Source organism: Lissotriton helveticus, chromosome 7, assembly GCF_964261635.1.
Source record: "Lissotriton helveticus chromosome 7, aLisHel1.1, whole genome shotgun sequence".
NCBI lineage: Eukaryota > Metazoa > Chordata > Amphibia > Caudata > Salamandridae > Lissotriton > Lissotriton helveticus.
Window position 1 is genome coordinate 1,637,308,266 of NC_136068.1, and position 15,824 is coordinate 1,637,324,089.

At 44.5% G+C, this 15,824-nt stretch overlaps 1 protein-coding gene across 1 annotated transcript in view; it reads right to left on the reverse strand.

Moving 5' to 3' along the window:
* LOC144770627 (cytochrome c oxidase subunit 6B1-like) overlaps positions 1 to 14,658 on the reverse strand; it is a 147,338-nt gene extending 132,680 nt beyond the window's left edge. Inside the window, exon 1 of the mRNA XM_078655314.1 lies at positions 14,523 to 14,658. The gene's annotated coding sequence lies outside the window, so the exon portion shown is untranslated. The remainder of the gene's footprint in view (positions 1 to 14,522) is intronic.
* Between the last annotated feature and the right edge of the window lie 1,166 nt (positions 14,659 to 15,824).

The window sequence follows — 15,824 nt, forward strand, 5'->3', positions numbered from 1 at the left end:
AGAATTATTTTATGAGAGTAGCCCTTGAGTCGACCTAAGTTCTCTCCAAAAACATTCTCAAAATTGGAAAGTATAGGAAGTATTTCCATATCTTCCACAACCATGACCTGGGGATCAGCACGAGGATTAACAATTATATAAAGGTCATATTGGTGTACCCAACCTAGTATAGCTGGGCCAGATTCAGAGACATATACTTTCCCAAAAATTTGTCTCGTCAAAAACTTTATATTAGCTTCAAAATAGCCTAGAATGTTTAGGGGTTCTCCTTGATACCCACCAGGAGAAATATCTTTCGGAAGAAGTGTACCTAATCCCCACGTATCTATATGAAGAGAATTAGGTACAATGGTGTAGCGTGAACCAGTATCCACCATCAAATTTACATTCTTATCATTTATAGTGAAAAACGCTTTAGGTCTATTTCTCCTCTTGTGCTCTTCGTGTTGAGAGCACTCAACATTTTCTACCACTAAAACCTTATTATTATCATCAGTAGTGTCTGTAATATCACTTACACATGAGACAGATGGACGAGCTTTGCTCCTACAAACTCGAGCATAGTGCCCTATCTTACCACATTTCATACACTCCTGTTTGGCTGCAAAACAAAATTTCGAGTCAGATGTGTGACCCAAACTACCACATCTAATGCATTGTTTTGAAGGAAGAGGTCTAAAACTATTTTGACTCTTAACGTTCAACGTCTTTTTGTTGAAGAATTTCTTCTGTTTGACAACAGCAATATCTTCTTGATCATCATCCTCTTGTGGAGAATACATATGAGAGTGGCAAGATACTTCACTAATGTCACTCGAAGTAGTCCTCTTTTCTAGTTCCCTCATACATCCCTCAGATTGTTCCACAACTTTTGCCAAGTCAATTGCTGCTTGAAGATTGGGATTTTTCGCTGCCCATAGACGTTCCTGAATTTTCTTATTATTACATTGTACTATTAGCTGGTCTCTAATTAACTCGTCTGTCATATTTCCAAATTTGCACTTAACAGACATTTCCCGCAATCTAGAGACAAAGTCATCTATGGTTTCTCCTGTCTTCTGACTTTTGGTATAAAACTTATATCTGTTCATCACAAGGTTTTCCTCCTTTGCATATCTTACCTCAAGACGAGAAATAGCTTCTCTATACTCGTCAACAGGAGCTTGTGCACCAGCCTGAAGCGCCTGTGGCAGAAATCTAAAAACGCGTTGGCCCTCCTTACCCAGTGAACTCAGGAGAAGAGCTTTTTTTCGCTTTGCAGAGTATTCTTGCGCATCTAAAGCATCCAAATAATTCTCAAACATGGGGAACCAATCCTCCCATGATACACTGGGTTGGCCTGGGTTGGATAGAAAGCTAGGCGGTAAAACTACAGCACCACTATGTGAAGCCACCTGTTCTGACATATTTAAGCTGTAACTGTATTCAAGCAAGTCAGTGAAAAAAAACGAAATGAAAACGAGTTTCCCAAGAACTAAAGTTGAACATATAGTTAATATCTGCAGGCAGTGTATGAGCAAAATTCGTTTTTAAAATTGAGTAAAATAGAGGTTTACTTGATAAGAATGCGCAAAAGACGTGCGCATCGTCGTTGCTTTGCTGGAGATGAATCGGTAACTATGGTGATTCAAGATGGCTTCCTAAGCGTGAAGACGTCAGACGTAGGAGCGTAGCTTGTAGCGCGGACGTGTCAAGACAGGAGACAGCGTCACACAGATAAGGACTCTGACATGGACTCTTGAGAGCGCAGGCAAGCGTACATCAGGCAGACAATCGCTAACTCCTCTGAGCATTCCAATACGTCATCATTGGGAGAGGAGGAGCGACAGGTGCAAGAAGCAGCTGGAGCGAGTGACCGTCAACTCAGGTAGGCGGACAAGAGAAGAGAAAGACATCAAACACTTAATCTCTCACTTGCCGATTGGTAGAGAAGACGAGGTGTGTCAGCTGATGTACTCCGTGTAAAGTTCAAACGCTTTGGAAGCACGAATTCATCTCGGATCGGTCTGCTCTGTTAGACTCTTGGTTCGCTGGGCCGGGGAAGTCGATGGGTCCACTAACAAAAAGTCGCCAAAATATTGTAGTAATGATGCTGGAGATGAGAAGTTGGTAAGTAGGTTCTTTATTTGTAGATAAGCAGTAAGGAAAGAGCAGACCTTCCAGTGCAGCAGCAAACAGTCAACTGCCACAAAGTAGAATCCACTAAGCAAGCATACAGAGAATACAGAACACAAAGTACAGGTATTCTAAGGAAGACTAGAACGATAACTTGTTATAATGTACTACACACTGCTGGTTCTGGAAGTGATCATTACTCATTTTATCACCCTCTGCAAAATAAGGGTGGATATGGTCAGGGCTGTCTCCGCAGGGCTCCCTCCCCCCAGGCACACCTGGGGGGGAGGGAGCTGTGCTAAAAATAATTTATGGGTTTACAGCACATGCTGAGAGTTTCTTGCACGTCCAGCAGTCAGCACGCACTGCAGTGTTCCTTGCCAGTCCAGCAGCACTGTTGGAGGGTAGTAGCAGGGCTTAATTTGAGCCAGTGGTTTCCAGAGCTCTGCACCTTCACCTATTTGTCAATATCTGCACTGATGACAGTCTGCCACATATTGGTGATGTGGTACCGCACAGCGTCACACCCTATGCAAAGAGTAACTGTTACATAACTTCTAGTGGATCGTCAATTACAGGCACAGGCAGCTGCAAACTATGCTGGACTAGCATAAAGTACATATTAGAAATGAAAAATAAGTTTATAGAAAGGAAACAGGGGCATGAGCAGGGCAGAAATCTAATAACCGAAAAGATCATAGGTTAAAGAGACGAGTTCTAAGGCTTTGCGAAAGGAAATAAAGCTTGACTTTTTTTCTTTTTTTAAATCAGCTCAAGCACAAGTGGCATCCTTAGCCGTGCTGAAGAAAATGAAACACCCCTTTAGACACAGTTGAATGTCTATATGCACTACCCACGGGTGCAAAACATCTCGAATGAGCTGATGGTTTCTAGCCAGTGCTTAGTCAACTCCCACATTAGCAAAGTTAGCGTAACTTTAACTGCCCATCGTGAAGCATTTTGGTTTTGTAAACGCTGTAAAGATGATCGACTTTAAATTTCAGACGATCGCGACTGTTCCATTAATATACCATCTTCTAAGCTACGCTTATCACACATATATTTTTAACTTACACTTCGGTCACACCGAAAATACCGCTGAAGGCTAAGATTCCAAAAATATTTGATGTTACAACCAATTAAATTTGCGCAAAAGGGATATAAATAATTATTTCACCTGAGAACATTTCCAGTAGAGAAACAAAACATAGCTGAATAAATCAAGGCCCTCCCGGGATAGAGGGTTACCAGACAGGTAAAGATACTTCCACATGTCAAGACTGTACATCCGACCCCCAATCCCCTCGCCCCCACCCCTACTCGGAGCCGTGGCTCGGCGTTAAAGAAGAGAAACCAGTCAATAAAGACGAGTCCAACTATGCTCAGCAGGCGCACACTAGGCCGCAAAACTGTACCCCGTCAACCACACTACTCGTACCATTTCCTTGAAGACAGAGAAGACATGTAAAAGTTAGCAATGGACTTGAGCCCATTAAGAAGCAGCTATTTTAAGGCTGCACAGTGGCACGCAGTGACGTGCGCACGAGTGCAACCAATAAGAAGCCATGATTTTTTCCTTTCTTCTGGGAAACCTTTTTAGCGGCCTGAATAGCAGATATCACGGCCATCCACTAATCAGCCGATTTCGCAATTTTTTCGTGAATCTTGAAAGGCTGGAGGGTCCGAATACCACCATGAACAGACACAAGAGGGCGGTGACAGCTGCCATCAAACAGGAGGTGCCGGATGGCCACAGAAAGCTGCTCATGCGCTTAACTTCCAGAGCTTGGAAGATGCTAAGATGTACACTGGCTGTAAAACAAACGTTAAACTACTCCAATCCTCCGTAAAACAAAGCCCAACAAGCGGGAAACTTAGACGCACATTGGCTGTAAAACAAACGTTAAACCAGCCCAATACTCCTTAAAATAATGCCCAAAACCCAACATCCTAATAAATAAAAAACAAATGGCATTCGACATGGAAAATTGCTAAAAGCTTAAAAAAGATAACATACGAAGCTAGAGGTGTGGCGCAAGAGGTACGTACCCCCAATACAACTGTGGAATTAAGAAGAGGTGGGAGGGAGGAATACTATATTTAAATGTAATCAACTATGGTGGGGAAACTACACAAAGGCAAACAGAAACAGAGGAGGAAACCAAAAGAAAAAGTAGTCCCCCAAAAAACAGACAAAGAACTGTAGTGTGATGGGACAGTACTTAGTCCCTGCTGCATGGGAGGAACAGAAGAGTAAAAGGATGGACAAAGAGGTAGGACTGACCACTGCCAAGCAAGGATTTTTGAAGGACACTGACATAGACAAGTGATAAACAAAAGCAAGTAACAGGTGGAGTTGGAACTCCACAAAGCAATTACCACAGGTCGCTAAGCGACAGCGCTGCCTAGGCTGCACCTAAATAGGGGGGTGTCTCATCAGTCCCAACAGCATTCCTGAAGCAGTTATTGGGCAAGCAAGCTCAAAGGCCCTCCATGTGGGAAATATTCACCCTCTGCTGTCCGTATTTGGTGCTCCCAATGTGGGCATCACCATCTCAGAAGTAACACAGGGGCAGGGTAGCTGCAGGGTCATCAAAATAATTATGACTGAGATGGTCAGGTTTAAGGAAGGTAAGCACTTACTGTGCTCCCTTTGCTCCTGTCCCGTTAAGTTTCATGGTGCCATTATGAATATGCCCGCTAGGGAGACCTCAACGTTCCTGATGCTTCAGATGTATTTGCCATCTTTGGTGCGATCGTTGGATCCGCTCAAGTACGGGGCCGCTGCATTGATACTTGTTGTGGGGGCCCAAGTGCTTGAAACAACTCCCCTCAAGTCCCAACCCCTTCCACTTCACCACATCTTACTTGGCGGTACTGGCATGGCTGTTGCCAGAGATGCATCAGAGGCCTGCCGGAGCTCAGAAGTGTGCTGCCTTCTTAGCCACGGACCAGGCCACGCCTCCCTTAATTTAAAACCTACTTTAATGGTAAAGTCTGATCTTTAATCACAACTCTGAAAATGCCACTTTTGGAAAGTTGGCGTTTTCTTGTCCTGTTTGGTGCCAGCAGCCTAGTCCTGGTTCACATGAGTAGGTGTAGTTGGCCTTTGCGTATTCCTCCTAGACAGCCACAAAACAGAGAGTTGGGTGTTGGCAGGATGGGCCATCTCTGGCAGGATGAGGGGTCTGAGCTGTCACCTAACATCATTGCAATTTAATGGGGCTGCCTCAGCACAAACAAAGGACTTCACACTAGCACACTATACCCCCAAACCGATTGGGACCAGGGCAAGTAGGCAGGAAATTCCAGACACCTCTGGAGAGGCAAAATATAGAAGCTTCTACCACTTCAAAGTGGGTGCCCGGTAAAAATATTGGACCCTCAGACCTAACTCTTCAGTACACTCCTGAACCTGTGGATACAACAGAAGAAGGATGCCCTGCTGCTGAAGGCTTCCCCGCTTGCTGAGAAGGAAAACCGGACCTGCACCGTTCATCCCTGGCTGAAGTGACACCAAGGGTCAACTGACACACCTCCTGTTAGAGTTACAGGGACACAACAAGTTCCAAAGGCATCCATACATCTGCCTAGCTAGCCTACTGTCTTAGCCCCGTTGGTTTCTGCTTAAGTACCTGACCCCCAAGAGGTGCCCCTCAAGGCCTCAACCCTTAATGTGACATCAGTTGAACTCCTCCTTGAAGGAAGGGAGAAATCATGACGCTTTGAGCTCTTCACTAATAGGCAGGTTCGCGCCAAGTGCTGCAGCATTGATAACTTACGTTGACCACCAGCATGAATCTCCAATACTAACCATCCGAGACGGCTGACAGGATCTTCACACTACAGTGACGACTGTCTGCGACACCCGGCATACAACTCGTGCAAAAGTGACAACCATATGCAACGCTCTCTCTGCTCCTCGCTGCCTCCTCCACCACAAACTTTTTCAATGGGACTTTCAGGCCAAACGTGATGGATTGCTGGCCGGATGGATACAGGAACCACCACCGTATCCGGCCCGCACTCAATTGCAGTCGGCCTGACTGTGTGACTATTACCCCGTCTCACATGACTAGATAATCACCAGTGGTGCTTTGTGCTTTTAGGTGCTATACTTACCATAAATCTTTAAAATTGCATATCTCCAGTTCTACTGATTGGGCTTTCTTATTTTATGAAATTCTACTCTAGTTTTCTAAATTGGTGTGGCATTTTTCCTGTGTTGGTTTCCACTTTATGTCTGTTTGTGTACTGCATAAATACTTTACACGTTGCTCCAAGTTAATCCTGACTGCTTTTGTGTGAAGCAACTAGAGTGTTAAACACTGGTTAATTTGGGTTTGAGTTTGACCCTGACAAGAATTGTGGTTGCTGCTTGAGTAGGGTTTCACCCCCTCAATCAGTACCCCAATTTAAATTTCCTACAATAATCACTTATTGAACTGACAACTAATTTTCATCAGTTGTTTGGATAGGAACCAGTTGAATACCACAGAGCATATTTTTCATAACATTAGAGACATGATTAGAAGTAAGTAGAACAAAAGGTAGAATATACAAAGAGAAGGATGAAAAACAGGCACTGACAGCAACCAATAGAAGTGGCATTGTTGTCTGTATCAGTGATGTATAATGCAAAGGTGTGTGGGGTGGTAGATGTAAGGTTTTTTGTGCCAAACCACCCTGAGATCAAAGCACTCAAGGTTAAGGTTTCTCGCTTGAAACAAGGAGTAACTGTATGACCAACGGTGACAAAAGTAATAGGCCTTGCCTACGTGAGATCTATTGACTTTGTCTTTTTAGTTAAGCTGCATTATAGTATAGCCTGTCAGTGTATAGTATGATATGGTATGGCCTGTCATTGAATAGTATGGTATGGTACCATCTGTTACTGAATAGTATGGTATGGTATGACCTGTTATTGTATAGTATGATATGGGCTATGATTGTGTGGTATGGCAAGATCTGTTATTGTATAGTATGGTATGGTATGATATATCAATATATATACCATACCATACTATGGTAAGTCACAGCCCGTCGTATTGTATGGCATGGCCTGCCAATATATGGTATAGTATGGCCTGTTACTGTGTAGTAAATAATGGTCTGTTATTGTATGGTATGAAATAATCTGTTATTCTATGGCATGGTATGTCATTGTATAGTATAGTATGATATGGCCTCTTGTACAGTATGGTATGGGATGTTATTTTTTAGTATTTTATTGCATGGGATGATATGGTATAGACTATCATTGTCTGGTATGCATTATATAGGATGGTATGGCTTGCCATTGTATGGTATGGCCTGTAATTATATAGGATGTTTATGGTATGGTACTAACTGCTTTCCATGGCTATTGTGTTAGCGCAGGGAAGAAAAACAGCAGAAAAATAAGCAGTCGTCCTCGGATAACGAGATATGTCCCAACAAGGCCACTACACACATCCAAGGCTATCCTTTTAGTGGTTACAAACAGTTCTTTGAGTAAATACTCCTCCATTTACATTCGAGAAAAGCAAAGAAAGAAGAAAATTCAAATCCTGTTTAAGCAGCTTTTTGTGTTTATTTTCAATGCATCTTCTTCAAAAGAATCCAATTGATTGAGAATCTCAATGAAACAAAGGATGTCAGCCGACACGTGTTTCGCCCGTTGGGTTAAGTCGGCCTGGGCTTTTTCAAGGCTTCGGGTATAATATAGATGTGCAACATGAAGAATGACACATATTCTTAAAAGGGTTGTGTCAGTTCAGTTTTAACATTTCTTGAGCAGATTGTTATTTTTGTTTGGTCCTGGGCTAAATCCAGTCTCCTAGCTTTTGAGTTAAAGCTAGGAGACAGGATTTAGCCCGGGACCGTGCACTCCTGACTCGCCGAACAAAAATAACAATATGCTCAAGAAATGTTGAAACCTGAACTGACACAACCCGTTTAAAAATATGTATCATTCTTCATGTTGCACATCTATATTATACCCGAAGCCTTGAAAGAGCCCAGGTCGACTTGACCCAACGGGCGAAACACGTGTCGGCTGACATCCTTTGTTTCATTGAGATTCAGAATCAATTGGATTCTTTTAAAGAGGATGTATTGAAAATAAACACAACAAGCATTTACAATGCAATGGTCTCGGCATTATTAAAGGTAGAGCTATTGGCATTGCTCCTGACTTTTTTTTTTTTTTAAATCATAAACAAATGGCATTGTCATTTACATTGCCAATAGCGTAATCGTTTGCATATGCGAGACCTATTGCATTAGCACCCACACACAGAGTAAGTAGTAGAGTGAGTAGTTGATTGTGAGTAGGAGAGAGTTATTAGTAAAGAGAGTATTAGAGAGCGAGTATTAAAAAGTGAAAGAGTGAGTAGTATATTGTGAGAGAGTGAGGCAGGATATAAGTCCCTTGTAGGTTTATATTAAACACAATCGTTTTCTCAAGCACAGTGCAAGTGCTATACAGGTGAAACCTAAAATGAGTACCAGGCATTAGCAAACGATCACCTGAATGGAAATGTACAGATTTGTTTAATCCTGCACTTTGGCCCTGACAAATTTGGTGGAAACCGGATACTGTAAAATATTCAAAATATATATGTTCACAAACCGACGCATTTACTGCCCTCAACACTCTGCCCTCTGTCCTCAACACTCTGCCCTCAACACTCTGCCCTCAACACCACTCTGCCCTCAACACCACCCTGCCCTCAACACCACCCTGCCCCCAACACTCTGCCCTCAACACTCTGCCCTCAACACTCTGCCCTCAACACTCTGCCCTCTGCCCTCAACACTATGCCATCAACACCACTCTGCCCTCAACATCACTCTGCCCTCAACACTCTGCCCTCCACACTCTGCCCTCAACACTCTGCCCTCAACACTCTGCCCTCAACACTCTGCCCTCAACACTCTGCCCTCAACACTCTGCCCTCAACACCACCCTGCCCTCAACACTCTGCCCTCAACACTCTGCACTCTGCCCTCAACACTCTGCCCTCTGCCATCAACACCACTCTGCCCTCAACATCACTCTGCCCTCAACACTCTGCCCTCAACACCACTCTGCCCTCAACACCACTCTGCCCTCAACACCACTCTGCCCTCTACACTCTACACTCTGCCCCCTACACTCTGCCCTCAACACTCTGCCCTCTGCCATCAACACCACTCTGCCCTCAACATCACTCTGCCCTCAACACTCTGCCCTCAACACCACTCTGCCCTCAACACCACTCTGCCCTCAACACCACTCTGCCCTCTACACTCTACACTCTGCCCCCTACACTCTGCCCTCAACACCACTCGGCCCTCAACACTCTGCACTCTGCCCTCAACACTCTGCCCTCAACACTCTGCCCTCAACACCACTCTGCCCTCAACACCACTCTGCCCTCAACACCACTCTGCCCGCAACACCACTCTGCCCGCAACACTCTGTCCTCTGCCCTCAAAACTCTGCCCTCTGCCCTCAACACTCTGCCCTCAACACTCTGTGTGAATAATAACTGCAGGCAGCCCGTGCCTGAGGTGCATCATCAGAGCTGTGTGAATAATAAATGTGTCAGCCCCGTGCCTGAGGTGCATCATCAGAGCTGTGTGAATAATAACTGCGTCAGCCTGTGCCGGAGGTGCATCATCAGAGCTGTGTGAATAATAACAGTGTCAGCCCCGCCGTGCCTGAGGTGCATCATCAGAGCTGTGTGAATAATAACTGCAGGCAGCCCGTGCCTGAGGTGCATCATCAGAGCGGTGTGAATAATAACTGCAGGCAGCCCTGTGCCTGAGGTGTATCATCAGAGCTGTGTGAATAATAACTGCTCTGAGCCCGTGCCTGAGGTGCATCATCAGAGCTGTGTGAATAATAACTGCAGGCAGCCCGTGCCTGAGGTGCATCATCAGAGCTGTGTGAATAATAACTGTGTCAGCTTGTGCCTGAGGTGCATCATCAGAGCTGTGTGAATAATAACTGCGTCAACCCGTGCCTGAGGTGCATCATCAGAGCTGTGTGAATAATAACAGCTGTGAGCCCCGTGCCTGAGGTGCATCATCAGAGCTGTGTGAATAATAACAGCTGTCTGCCCTGTGCCTGAGGTGCATCATCAGAGCTGTGTGAATAATAACAGCTGTGAGCCCCATGCCTGAGGTGCATCATCAGAGCTGAGTAAATAATAATTGCAGGCAGCCCTGTGCCTGAGGTGCATCATCAGAGCTGTGTGAATAATAACTGCGTCAGCCCGTGCCTGAGGTGCATCATCAGAGCTGTGTGAATAATAACAGCTGTAAGCCCCGTGCCTGAGGTGCATCATCAGAGCTGAGTGAATAATAACAGCTGTCAGCCCTGTGCCTGAGGTGTATCATCAGAGCTGTGTGAATAATAACAGCTGTGAGCCCCGTGCCTGAGGTGCATCATCAGAGCTGTGTGAATAATAACTGCAGGCAGCCCTGTGCCTGAGGTGCATCATCAGAGCTGTGTGAATAATAACTGCGTCAGCCCGTGCCTGAGGTGTATCATCAGAGCTGTGTGAATAATAACAGCTGTGAGCCCCGTGCCTGAAGTGCATCATCAGAGCTGTGTGAATAATAACAGCAGGCAGCCCTGTGCCTGAGGTGCATCATCAGAGCTGTGTGAATAATAACTGTGTCAGCCCGTGCCTGTGGTGCATCATCAGAGCTGTGTGAATAATAACAGCGTTTCTGGATGCCCCCATGGCCCCCCGGGGACTGGTTACCCATGCACGGGGAGGAGTGCAGCTTGCCCAGCACCCGCTTCCCCAGCTTCTGGGCTGCCATCGGATGGAGGGGACAGTGAAGTGACGCGCCTCTGTTCTTCCGGTGCTAGTTCTCGAGCTGCCTGTACGGGCTTTAATCCAGTGCAGATGCCCGGTACTTTATGAACTGTTGGATATTGCTGTGGAAGGCGCACAGCTGAGTGCAAGGGCTAGATGAGGGCAGTCCGGTGAGGAGGGCGGCGTCCAATAAATAGTCCGGGTGTAGTTATAGTTAGGTTAAAGGTACTGTGTACTGAAGGTGTAGACTGAATACCACGCAATCACTCTATGTCATCATGGAGTCCTGCTCGTGAAGACGCTATGAGTGTGCGCCCAAGTTTACTCCTCTGACCCTCCCTAACCCGCTGCTCTATCCCAGAGCTCTGTTCAGCACTCTCATTGTGGTCTACTCCGCAGCCTGTATTTATAAAGCACACAGGCTGGAGCGACAGGAGGCTGGGTCACAGCGCGATCCTGCTGTGGACTCAGCTCAGCTGCGTTGTTATGCAAGGATACACAGAGCAGATGTGAGTAATTATTTTATCACAGGCAGCCTGTCCAGCAGCACGCAGTACAAATATAAAATAATACATGCCAACATTTTAGACGGAAGTGGGAGATTTAAACAAGCACTCAGCTGGGGCGGAGGACTCAGCGACTTCTTGCTGCGGCGGTCGGGGGGAAATGGCAGAACAAAAGCGCCGCCATTTTTGCGATTCGGGAGCGTGTATTTAGCAGTTGAGTGACGGATGACGTCAAGCCTTAAAAACTGCAAAAAACACGAGGTCCGAGACCTAAAAAAGGATTTGAATTTTCTTCTTTCTTTGCTTCTCTCGAATGTAAATGGAGGAGTATTTACTCAAAGAACTGTTTGTATGAATTATTTTTGAGGCTAAAGGGGTCCAGAGTCTCAAGTAAACCTCCTCTGAAACTTTTTTTGCACACATTTGGGCAATACTATCCAGTACTGGGATCCAAGGACCTCTTTAATTCAATATTTATCCTTTTAGTGGTACTCAGATCTCGCAAAAAGAATTGGAGGATGGCGGTATTCAATACTTGCTCCTAAGGCCTGGAATTCTCTTCTGTTGCATACTGCTTTCTCACAAAAATTGAAACTTTTAGACATGCATTGAAAACCTGGCTGTTTAAGAAAGCGTTTGGCGCATGTGTATAAGGCTGGTTCCCGTAATCAATACACTGTCTTCTTGGGATATAGCGCCATGATTCCTTTGCGTGAACATTAACATTAACATTAACAGCTTTACTAAAAAAAAGTAAAATTTCATGTTGGAAAAAAAGAAAAGGGTTTAAAACAATAAATAAGTCCTTGGCTAATGTGTCATCCTGAAGGATGAGCAATGTTTAGTAAAGATTGCATTTGTATACTGAACAAAGTGTATTTGCATATTGAAGGAAAAAAGCAATACTTTCAAATATTAAATAAGCTCATGGCTACAGTGTTCGCACAGAGAAGAGGCACAGCAGACAAAAACATTCACTAGCATGAACGAACTGCTTTCCAAGGCTACACTACAGTACTAGTCCAGGGAAATGCAAAGCAGAGGAATACATGCAGTCACAGTAACTGCTTTAACAAAAATGTAAAATAGCACGTTGAAAATATGGTTATTGTTCCGTTTTATTTTATCACTTAAGTATGCTTAATAGTTCCCACAATGAAATGTTGTTAAGCAGTCCGTTTCAGATGCGCGATGACTGAAGATGCTTCAGTAATCAGTCTTGGTTGCCCGAGATTCCTACTCCCTGAACTAATCCATGCTTGGCGGGTGCACATCCTGAAAGCCACTACAACCTTAAAAGGAATGGTACTTATTGAAGTGTATCCGGCATCTTATCAATCCAATACAACATTGCTTTCTCCTTGGTGTGCTCTTGAACGTATAATAGGGGTTTATAATGAGGGTATGACGATGCTTGAAACATATGACTGCAAGAATATTCAGGAAGGGGAAACAACACTAGACGAAAAGAGCTTTAGAAAAGCACGGTTTAGAAAACAGATTTGAAAATTAGAGCTTTCGAATGTTTCTAGGTGGCAACGTGAGATAATAACTTCCCAGGAGACGAAAGGGCAAAGGGGCATTCCATAGTGCCACACCCCGTGAAGGGAGGTTTTTTTTATGACTGTTCAAACTGTTTCTGTGAATTTACTACAAAAAGCAGGGGACCTTAAACCGGACTGTTCGACTGGCAGTTTTCACTTAAAACAACAATGCACTCACTAATGTAGTCCCGGTTCACCTTGATTGAATGTAAACTGAAGATCGTTTAACTGTATATACGTGCCTTCTTTTGGATAGCCTGTGAGAGGCTCTAGCTCCGAGAATTTGCTAAATGTAAACTGTAATCTACAATGTGAATGCGGAGTGTGCAAATTTAACTGATGGCCATGTACTAAACCTAATTACGCTGACAACCCATACATAAGTACTGTACGTTTGACGTAATCTTCATGCTTGTAGCTGGTTTTGAATTTAGAACCAGTGACTGTATGGAATCCCAGATCATATTTATAGCATCCAACAAGCTCACACACCGATTCGTTGTCAGTAAGAGAGAGACTGGTAGGTAAATGTTCGTTCTCCACTAATGTGGACGTGTACTTAGGTTCATGCACCTTTTGCACAAACGTTTATTTGCGCGAAACGTCACGGCTACTTTTACTGTAAGTTTGTTTCTTTGACAGTGTGAAATGTAAGCCGCTTAAGCACCTCGAACTTGAGGTGCTGTACAATGATTAGTGAACTAAAAGAATTACTCAAGCCCTAAAATCAGGTTGTTTTGGGAACTTGGCTTCAAACTTCGAAGGTTTGGGTGAAAGAGGGGCTAGTAAGTCTGTCTGTGTGCTGAGTCGGGTGTAGCTGATGCCAGGTCAAACGCAGCTAAACAGGTTGCGGAATTCGGAGGGTCAGCTCCTTAACCAGCGTTATTAAAATGTGATGTGCGCATGCTATAATACAGATTTGAAAACGCTTGGTCGCCTGCTTCCACCTCATACCCCTATTAACTATCTATGCCTACATTTGTATGGAGTACCCTCCTCCAAATATGGAGCACAGAAGCGCACATTGGGTGCAAGTTTCAAATACTGGAGCGCAGTTTCACTCGGATATCTGAAACCGCGGTCATTTGATGAATGCATGACACTTTCCACGCACTGTCAAACACAGACGTTCGGGCATCTTAGAATAAGCTTCACGTGTCGCATTTTAGGACACCTAGTTTCATGAGAAAATGGCGAAATAAATAGACAAGGAGGAAAATGCTGTCAATATTAGTAAATACAATGGGGGGTCTGGCGTAGCTGTCAAATAGCATGGAAATTATGAGGAGAAACGGAGGGGGGTGGGGGCGAATGAAAAGAATACCCTTTCGACCACAATTGATGTCAAACCCACTAGGTCGCATTGCTAGGGTGAGACCCTCAAACCTTTGAGCACAGTCACGATCTCAAGTACTTTAAGTCCTGCTCAGAGTTTGCGTATCTAATACCTTGAAGCAGTTTCAGTCTTAGCCAACTTTTGGCTTAAAACACTCAAATTGTACTTAAAAACTATCTGGGATCTCTGCATTGGACAAAGTCCTCCTGTGTATTCTGGTACTCACCCAATCCCTGGCTCGATCCCAGCTTTCTCCCTTTCAGCGTAGTGACTACTCACGATGTGCCTCCTACAAGCCTGTCAACTCGGTAAGGCAGTCCAGGATTGCGTCAGAGGTATAGGGGAGGGAGCGGGGTTTCCATTGTGTTGTACAGCAATAACCACTCAATCTGGCGTTAGGGGAGTGGTCACATTCAGAGGTGCGCATTTACGATATCCTAGCAATGCGCTCCCACCTCCTGGTGTTAGAAAACCAAGGTCACAAGCGACAAAATACATTACTTTTTGTATAGAATGTCGAAAGTACTGGAAAGCAAACGAATAGTGTACATGCACGTTTACAAGAAGAAAGAAATACTTTAAGACGTGCTAAAATATTATGCATGAATTCAAAATAAATACAGAGATGCGTTCCGACTAGCACATATTATATCTGACTCGTTGATCTCCAATATATCAAATAAACGAAAAACAATCTGAAATGCCAGCCTAAACAAGGGTCTACAGCCAGTGTTACCGACTGCACGTGAGTGTATTTCCCATCAGCGAAAGGGATGTAGTTGGGCATCTGCTCCTACCGGCTCATGGACATTCCGCATTCTCTGACTGACGGAGAAATGGTCCAGTTGATGGAAGGAAAAGAAAGCACTCAAAATGAAATAAAGAACTCTGCTGTCGGAAAAAGTGCTTAAAGAGGAGGTCAAATTAAACGGGCGATAATATCTCTGCCTTTAAAACAATAATTTACTGAACATGTGCGCGTTCGAGGTGGCTTGGTGGTGGTAGGTCACAGCCGACCGCCACGGAAATAACACCTTTCCATGCCATTGACAAAAAGTGCTCAAAAAACGAATATCCAAATAGTTTTATAGCGTTTTCCAGACTAGAACTTAGGAGACCCGATAAACAAACGGGTGAATAAATGCACGGCATTTTCAGATATTATATTTTAACAATATCATTGTTTATAACACCATCTGAGCTAATTTATAGATCTAGCTATCCGCAATTACTGGTTTAAAATATCCTGCGCTTCGGACGGGTACCCTGCTGCATTGGTTAGGGCACACTGATCAAGGTGATGGCTTTTGGTCCTTCTTCCGTGTCTCTACCGCGTGCGCTCTCGTTGTTCTGGGGAGCGGGGGAAAGGGGGGGGGGTGCTGGTATCGAGGGTTTCGCTCGGTGGTCTCCATTTCAGGACAGTAGACATAAAAGAAAGCCTGTATGTCAGCTTTTCAACGGCTTTTGTGTGATCCACGTAAGTCACTCAGGATTCGAAAAGAAGAGCCGTCGAAGCATTAAGAACCAA